Below are 9,637 nucleotides of genomic sequence, written 5' to 3'. Positions count from 1 at the left end.
TATCTTCAGACAAAAGAGGACATCAGATCCTCTTATAGAGGGTTGTGATCCACCATGTAATTGTTGGGAATTGAACTCAGGACCTCTGGAAGAGCAGTCAGTGCTCTTAACTGATGAGCCATCCCTTCAGTTTGGAGACTTTTTATATCTTAATTTCTTTTCTTCTTATCTTTAGAAATTGTCAAAATATAATCAATCCGTTAACACTAGATGGTGGGGGAGCTTCCTATATAACTGAAAATGTTATAAGGAACTGTTAGTTAGGGTTTCTATTGCTATGATGACATACCATGGTCAAAACAATTTGAACAGTGTAGTGGTTTGAATAGGCTTGACCCATGAGAAGTGGCACAATTAGGAGATGTGGCCTTGTTGGAATAGGTGTGGTATTGTAGGAGTAATGTGTCAAGGTGGGGGGTGGGCTTTGATGGCCTATGCTCAAGCTCTGCCCAGGATGGGAGGGACACCCTCCTCCTGGCTGCCTGCAGAAGATAGTTTCCCCTGGTTGCCTTCTGAATAAGATGTAGAACTCTCAGCTTCTCTAGCACCATGTCTGCTTGTATGCTGCCATGCTTCTCACCATGATAATAATGGACTGAACCTCTGAAACTGTAAGCCAGCCCTACTTAAGTGTTTGTCTTTATAGGAATTGCTTTGGTCATGGTGTCTCTTCATAGTAATGAAATCCTAACTAAGACAGGAGGAAAGGTTTATTTGGCTTACACTTCTATATTGCTGTCTAGCATCAAAGGAAGTCAGGACAATTACTCAAGCATGGTAAGAACCTGTAGGCAAAACCTGATGTAAAGGCCATGGAGAGGTGCTGCTACCTGGCTTCCTTCCCCTGGCTTGCTCAGTCTGCTTTCTTAAAGAACCCAGGACATCAGTCCCAGTGCAGCCCCACCCACAATGGGCTAGGCCCTCCCCCAATGATCACTAATTTAAAAATGCCTTAAAATTGGGGCACTTTGTTAACTGGGTCTCCCTCTTCTCTAATGACACTAGCTTATGTCAAGCTGATATAAAACTAGCTTTTACAAAGGGAAAGCAGAAAGTATTAAAAAAAAGATAATTTCAGACTAAGAATAATTTTCTTTTAAATTTTAGACAGGTCTTGCTATATAACCCATATTAGGTCAGAATTCCATCCTCTTGCTTCAGACTCTCAAGGCTGGGACTCAAGACCTATATTACAAAGCCAGTCAGAAGGAAACTACACAAGAGAAATTCAAGAAAGTGGGCAATATGAATGAGAGTGGGGTTGATTTTAGGTGTCTTAAGGAAGAACAAGCTAGAAAGCAATTTAAGAAATTATATTACTATAACACAGAGATAATATATCATGCTGCAAAGTACCCTGAAGATGTGGTGGTTTGAATAAGAATGGCCCCTATAGGCTTATATATTTGAATGTTCAGTTGTCACAGAGTGAGTGACACTCTTTAAGAAGGATTTGGAGGTGTGGCCCTGTTGGAGGAAGTGTGTCACTGGGGGTGGGCTTTGAGGTTTCAAAAGCCCATATCAGTCCTAGTCTCTTTTTTGGTCTGCAGATTGGGATATGGCTCCCAGTTACTAGTCCAAGGCCATGGAGTGATGACATAGTCCTAGCATGCTGCCTGCCATGATAATAGACTACACTTCTGAAACTGGAAGCAAGTCCCCAATTAAATGTTCCTGTTTATAACAGTTACCTTGGTCATGGTGTCTTTTCACAGTAACAGAACAGGGACTAAGGCAAGAGAGTCAGAGGCAGTGAGAGTCCTGGCAAAGAGCATAGCCTTTCTATGTTTTAGTTTTCTCTCCCAATAGGCTATAATAAAAGTGAAGCTAATTATTTAAATGAGAAATTGTATATTGAACTTATTGAGAAATTCAATATATCTTGTCAATGATACAAAGATGATATTTTGAAAAGCTCCTCTAGTTCCATCTCTTATTAGACCTCCTTCTACCACACTAAGGGGGAGGATGGACATGTTAAAGTGGGGGCTCTTGCATTGATTATATTCAAAGGATAGTAAATGGTCCCACAGGCATATCCCTGAGGTCAGCTGCCTTAAGATAAATCCAAGAGGTAGCTAGGTGATGAGAGCTCCTGTACTTAGCTCTGCTGAGCTAAGCTACAAAACATGAGCACGACACAGACTTATGCAAAATTTAGAGGAGTCAATAGCAACAGTGGAAGCCAGACTAGCCAGGAACAACTCTGAGCCTCTTGCAAGTGGGAGACTCAAAGGTAGAGTCTCCACAGTGACAGGCTTCATGAAGTAAGCCCCAGCTGAATGTCCACAGGTGGAACCAACAATTTTCTTGAGGTTAGACAGCCCAGATAGCTAATTTTTCATGGAGGAGGTATGCTGGCTGTTACCAAGACCATCTGGGTAAAGCAACTGAAGAGCTGCTACCATGAAATCTCAGCTGCCACCACTGTTCACTTGGAGTCAGGAGGAAATGTGGGACTCTGAGCATTTTTAAATAAAAAGAGTTGAAGATTAATTTTTAAAGTTTCTTTAAATTAATTTTACTATTTTAGATTTTCTTTTAGATTAAAAAAGTTTTGTTAATAAAAAGGAAAGATCAAATTAGAATCAAGAGTAACAGAAAGTACCACATCCACACAAGTATTAATAATGATGATGCTGTTGCAATGAAATAACTAATTTATCCACACTGTACTCGTGTTTTTGAGGTCGACTCAGAAACACTTAACGTGTTTAAATACATGAATGAATAAAGTTTATAAAAATAATACATTAAAAACAAAAAAGTCGCTCTTCCTGTCAGAAAAGCGCCGGGGTAGCTAGGGCGCAGGGTCGGCTGACACCCACGAGCTACCCACAACACCCGCCACAGGATCTTAAGACTTCTGGTGAGTGGAACACAGCTTCTGCTCCAATCCAATTGCGCGGGACCTGAGACTGCTTTGGTTGGGGAGGCAGAAATCCGCCCTCAGTAGGGCCACAAGCCTCTCTGGTCAGAAAAGCACCGGGGTAGCTAGGGCGCAGGGTCGGCTGACACTCGCCAGCTACCCACAACACCTGCCACAGGATCTTAAGACTTCTGATGAGTGGAACACAGCTTCTGCTCCAATCCAATTGTGCGCGGGACCTAAGACTGCATTAGTTAGGGAAGCAGAAAAATGGCCTGAGTAGGACCACAGGCCACTTCCGGCCGGACCAGCACCAGGGTAGCTAGAGCGCAGGGTCAGCTGACACCCGCCAGCTACCCAGGACCCCCGCCACAGGATTTTGAGACTGCTGGTGAGTGGAACACAGCTTCTGCTCCAATCTTTAAACAGTGACAACGACAACAACTAACCCCAGAGATTACCAGATGGCGAAAGGTAAACGTAATAATCTTACTAACAGAAACCAAGACCACTCACCATCATCAGAACCCAGCACTCCCACTTCGCCCAGTCCAGGGCACCCCAACACACCGGAAAAGCTAGACACGGATCTAAAAGCATATCTCAGAATGATGGTAGAGGACTTCAAGAAGGACTTTAATAACACACTTAAAGAAATACAAAGGAACACTGGTAAACAGGTAGAAGACATTAAAGAGGAAGCACAAAAATCCCTTAAAGAATTGCAGGAGAACACTGCTAAAGAGTTACAAATCCTTAAAGAAAAACAGGATAACATAATCAAATGGGTAGAAGTCCTTACAGAAAAACAGGAAAACACATCCAAACAGATGATGGAAATGAACAAAACCATACTAGACCTAAAAAGGGAAGTAGACACAATAAAGAAAACCCAAAATGAGGCAACACTGGAGATAGAAACCCTAGGAAAGAAATCTGGAACCATAGATATGAGCATCAGCAACAGAATACAAGAGATGGAAGAGAGAATCTCAGGTGCAGAAGATTCCATAGAGAACATCGGCACAACAATCAAGGAAAATGTAAAATGCAAAAAGATCCTAACTCAAAACATCCAAGAAATACAGGACACAATGAGAAGACCAAACCTACGGATAATAGGAGTGGATGAGAATGAAGATTTTCAACTCAAAGGACCAGCAAACATCTTCAACAAAATTATAGAAGAAAACTTCCCAAATCTAAAGAAAGAGATGCCCATGAACATACAAGAAGCCTACAGAACTCCAAATAGACTGGACCAGAAAAGAAATACCTCCCGACACATAATAATCAGAACAACAAATGCTCTAAATAAAGACAGAATACTAAAAGCAGTAAGAGAAAAAGGCCAAGTAACATATAAAGGCAAGCCTATCAGAATTACACCAGATTTCTCACCAGAGACTATGAAAGCCAGAAGATCCTGGACAGATGTTATACAGACACTAAAAGAACACAAACTCCAGCCCAGGCTACTATACCCAGCCAAACTCTCAATTAACATAGATGGAGAAACCAAAGTATTCCACGACAAAACCAAATTCACACATTATCTCTCCACGAATCCAGCCCTTCAAAGGATAATAACAGAAAAAAACCAATACAAGGACAAGGACCACGCCCTAGAAACAACAAGAAGGTAATCCCTCAACAAACCTAAAAGAAGACAGCCACAAGAACAGAATGCCAACTTTAACAACAAAAATAACAGGAAACAACAATTACTTTTCCTTAATATCTCTTAATATCAATGGACTCAATTGCCCGATAAAAAGACATAGACTAACAAACTGGCTACACAAACAAGACCCAACATTTTGCTGCTTACAGGAAACTCATCTCAGAGAAAAAGATAGACACTACCTTAGAATGAAAGGCTGGAAAACAATTTTCCAAGCAAATGGTATGAAGAAACAAGCTGGAGTAGCCATTCTAATATCTGATAAGATTGACTTCCAACCCAAAGTCATTAAAAAAGACAGGGAGGGACACTTCATACTCATCAAAGGTAAAATCCTCCAAGAGGAACTATCAATCCTGAATATCTATGCTCCAAATACAAAGGCAGCCACATTCATTAAAGAAACTTTAGTAAATCTCAAAGCACACATTGCACCTCATACAATAATAGTGGGAGACTTCAACACACCACTTTCACCAATGGACAGATCATGGAAACAGAAACTAAACAGGGACACAGTGAAACTAACAGAAATTATGAATCAAATGGATCTGGCAGATATCTACAGAACATTCTATCCTAAAACAAAAGGATATACCTTCTTTTCAGCACCTCATGGTACCTTCTCCAAAATTGACCACATAATTGGTCACAAAACAGGCCTTAACAGATACAAAAATATTGAAATTGTCCCATGCATCCTATCAGATCACCATGGACTAAGGCTGATCTTCAATAACAAAATAAATAATAGAAAGCCAACCTTCACGTGGAAACTGAACAACACTCTTCTCAATGATACCTTGGTCAAGGAAGGAATAAAGAAAGAAATTAAGGACTTTTTAGAGTTCAATGAAAATGAAGCCACAACATACCCAAACTTATGGGACGCAATGAAAGCATTTCTAAGAGGAAAACTCATAGCTCTGAGTGCCTCCAAAAGGAAACTAGAGAGAGCACACATTAGCAGCTTGACAACATACCTAAAAGCACTAGAACAAAAGGAAGCAAATTCACCCAAGAGGAGTAGATGGCAGGAAATAATCAAAATCAGGGGCGAAATCAACCAAGTGGAAACAAGAAGAACTATTCAAAGAATCAACCAATCAAGGAGCTGGTTCTTTGAGAAAATCAACAAGATAGATAAACCCTTAGCCAGACTCACTAGAGGGCACAGGGAAAGCATCCTAATTAACAAAATCAGAAATGAAAAAGGAGACATAACAACAGATCCTGAAGACATCCAAAACACCATCAGATCCTTCTACCAAAGGCTATACTCAACAAAACTGGAGAACCTGGATGAAATGGACAAGTTCCTAGACAGATACCAGGTACCAAAGTTGAATCAAGATCAGGTTAATGATCTAAACAACCCTATATCCCCCAAAGAAATAGAAGCAGTCATTAATAGTCTCCCAACCAAAAAAAGCCCAGGACCAGATGGGTTTAGTGCAGAGTTCTATCAGATCTTCCAAGAAGATCTAATCCCAGTTCTTCACAAACTATTCCACAAAATAGAAACAGAAGGTACTCTACCCAACTCATTCTATGAAGCCACAATTACTCTGATACCTAAACCACAAAACGACCCAACAAAGATAGAAAACTTCAGACCAATATCCCTTATGAATATTGATGCAAAAATCCTCAATAAAGTTCTTGCTAACCGAATCCAAGAACACATCAAAACAATCATCCATCCTGACCAAGTAGGTTTCATCCCAGGGATGCAGGGATGGTTCAATATACAGAAATCCATCAACGTAATTCAGTATATAAACAAACTCAAAGACAAAAACCACATGATCATCTCGTTAGATGTAGAAAAAGCATTTGACAAGATCCAACACCCACTCATGATAAAAGTTTTGGAAAGATCAGGAATTCAAGGCCCATACCTAAACATGATAAAAGCAATCTACAGCAAACCAGTAGCCAACATCAAAGTAAATGGGAGAAGCTTCAAGCAATCCCTCTAAAATCAGGGACTAGACAAGCCTGTCCAATTTCTCCATACCTATTCAACATTGTACTTGAAGTCCTAGCCAGAGCAATTCGACAACAAAAGGAGATCAAAGGGATACAAATTGGAAAAGATGAAGTCAAAATATCACTTTTTGCAGATGATATGATAGTATATATAAGTGACCCTAAAAATTCCACCAGAGAACTCCTAAGCCTGATAAACAGCTTCGGTGAAGTAGCTGGATATAAAATTAACTCAAACAAATCAATGGCCTTTCTCTACACAAAGAATAAACAGGCTGAGAAAGAAATTAGGGAAACAACACCCTTCTCAATAGTCACAAATAATATAAAATATCTTGGCGTGACTCTAACTAAGGAATTGAAAGATCTGTATAATAAAAACTTCAAGTCTCTGAAGAAAGAAATTATAGAAGATCTCAGAAGATGGAAAGATCTCCCATGCTCATGGATTGGCAGGATCAACATTGTAAAAATGGCTATCTTGCCAAAAGCAATCTACAGATTCAATGCAATCCCCATCAAAATTCCAACTCAATTCTTCAACGAATTAGAAAGTGCAATCTGCAAATTCATCTGGAATAACAAAAAACCTAGGATAGCAAAAACTCTTCTCAAGGATAAAAGAACCTCAGGTGGAATCACCATGCCGGACCTAAAGCTTTACTACAGAGCAATTGTGATAAAAAACTGTGTGGTACTGGTATAGTGACAGACAAATAGACCAATGGAATAGAATTGAAGACCCAGAAATGAACCCACACACCTATGGTCACTTGATCTTCGACAAGGGAGCTAAAAACATCCAGTGGAAGAAAGACAGCATTTTCAACAAATGGTGCTGGCACAACTGGTTGTTAACATGTAGAAGAATGCGAATCGATCCATTCCTATCTCCTTGTACTAAGGTCAAGTCTAAGTGGATCAAGGAACTACACATAAAACCAGAGACACTGAAACTTATAGAGGAGAAAGTGGGGAAAAGCCTTGAAGATATGGGCACAGGGGAAAAATTCCTGAATAGAACAGTAATGGCTTGTGCTGTAAGATCGAGAATTGACAAGTGGGACCTCATGAAACTGCAAAGCTTCTGCAAGGCTAAAGACACCATCAATAAGACAAAAAAACCACCAACAGATTGGGAAAGGATCTTCACCTATCCCAAATCAGATAAGGGACTAATATCCAATATATATAAAGAACTCAAGAAGGTGGACTCCAGAAAGTCAAATAACCCCATTAAAAAATGGGGCTCAGAACTGAACAAAGAATTCTCACCTGAGGAATACCGAATGGCAGAGAAGCACCTGAAAAAATGTTCAACATCCTTAATCATCAGGGAAATGCAAATCAAAACAACCCTGAAATTCCACCTCACACCAGTCAGAATGGCTAAGATCAAAAATTCAGGTGACAGCAGATGCTGGCGAGGATGTGGAGAAAGAGGAACACTCCTCCATTGTTGGTGGTATTGCAAGCTTGTACAACCACTCTGGAAATCAGTCTGGCGGTTCCTCAGAAAATTGGACATAGTACTATCGGAGGATCCAGCAATACCTCTCCTGGGCATATATCCAGAAGATGTCCCAAACGGTAAAATGGACACATGCTCCACTATGTTCATAGCAGCCCTATTTATAATAGCCAGAAGCTGGAAACAACCCAGATATCCCTCAACAGAGGAATGGATACAGAAATTATGGTACATTTACACAATGGAGTACTACTCAGCTATTAAAAAGAATGAATTTATGAAATTCCTAGCCAAATGGATGGACCTGGAGGGCATCATCTTGAGTGAAGTAACACAATCACAAAAGAACTCACACAATATGTATTCCCTGATAAGTGGATATTAGCCCAAAACTTAGGATACCCAAGATATAAGGTACAATTTACTGAAGGCATGAAACTCAAGAAGAATGAAGACCAAAGTGTGGACACTGTGCCCCTTCTTAGAATTGGGAACAAAACACCCAGGGAAGGAGTTACAGAGACAAAGTTCGTAGCTATGATGAAAGGATGGACCATTTAGAGACTGCCGTATCCAGGGATCCATCCCATAATCAGCTTCTAAACGCTGACACCATTGCATACACTAGCAAGATTTTGCTGAAAGGACCCAAATATAGCTGTCTCTTGTGAGACGATGCCGGGGCCTAGCAAACACAGGAGTGGATGTTCACAGTCAGCTATTGGATGTATCACAGGGCTCCCAATGGAGAAGCTAGAGAAAGTACTCAAGGAGCTAAAGGGATCTGCAACCCTATTGTCGGAACAACATGATGTACTAACCAGAACCCCGGAGCTCTTGTCTCTAGCTGCATATGTATTGAAAGATGGCCTAGTCGGCCATCACTGGAAAGAGAGGCCCATTGGACTTGCAAACTTTATATGCCCCAATATAGGGGAATGCCAGGGCCAAAAGAATGGGAATGGGTGGGTAGGGAAGTGGGGGGGGGCGCTATGGGGGACTTTTGGGATAGCATTGGAAATGCAACTGAGGAAAATATGTAATAAAAATATTAAAAATTAAAAAAAAAGAAAAACCAAAAACCAAAAAAAAAAAAAAAATCAGTAGCCTTCCTCTGCTCAAAACAGGCTGAGAATGAAATTACGGAAACGACACCCTTCACAATAGTCACAAATAATATAAAATATTTTGGTGTGATTCTAACAAAGCAAGTGAAAGTTCTGTATGACAAGAACGTCAAGTCTCTGAAGAAAGAAATCGAAGAAGACCTCAGAAGATGGAAAGATCTCCCATGCTCATGGATTGGCAAGATTAATATAGTAAAAATGGCTATCTTGCTGAAAGCAATCTACAGGTTCAGTGCAATCACCATCAAAATTCCAACTCGATTCTTCACAGAGTTAAAATTGCAATTTGCAAATTCATCTAGAATAACAAAAAAACCTAGGATAGTGTAAACTTTTCTCCACAATAAAATAACTTCTGGGGGAAGCAAAATCAAACTCTAACCATACAATATCTGGGATCCACTCATGATCTGGCATCCTCCAAGGTCTTGGGTCACCTCTTCAGCTCTGCTCTTTGCAGCACACCCCTTGTCGTTTAGGCTCCACAATCCTGT

The sequence above is a fragment of the Mus caroli genome, unplaced genomic scaffold, assembly GCF_978045245.1.
Source record: "Mus caroli unplaced genomic scaffold, Mus_caroli_1 scaffold_1, whole genome shotgun sequence".
Taxonomy (NCBI): domain Eukaryota; kingdom Metazoa; phylum Chordata; class Mammalia; order Rodentia; family Muridae; genus Mus; species Mus caroli.
The sequence above is the reverse complement of the archived record's forward strand: the minus strand, read 5'-3'. Positions refer to the sequence as shown.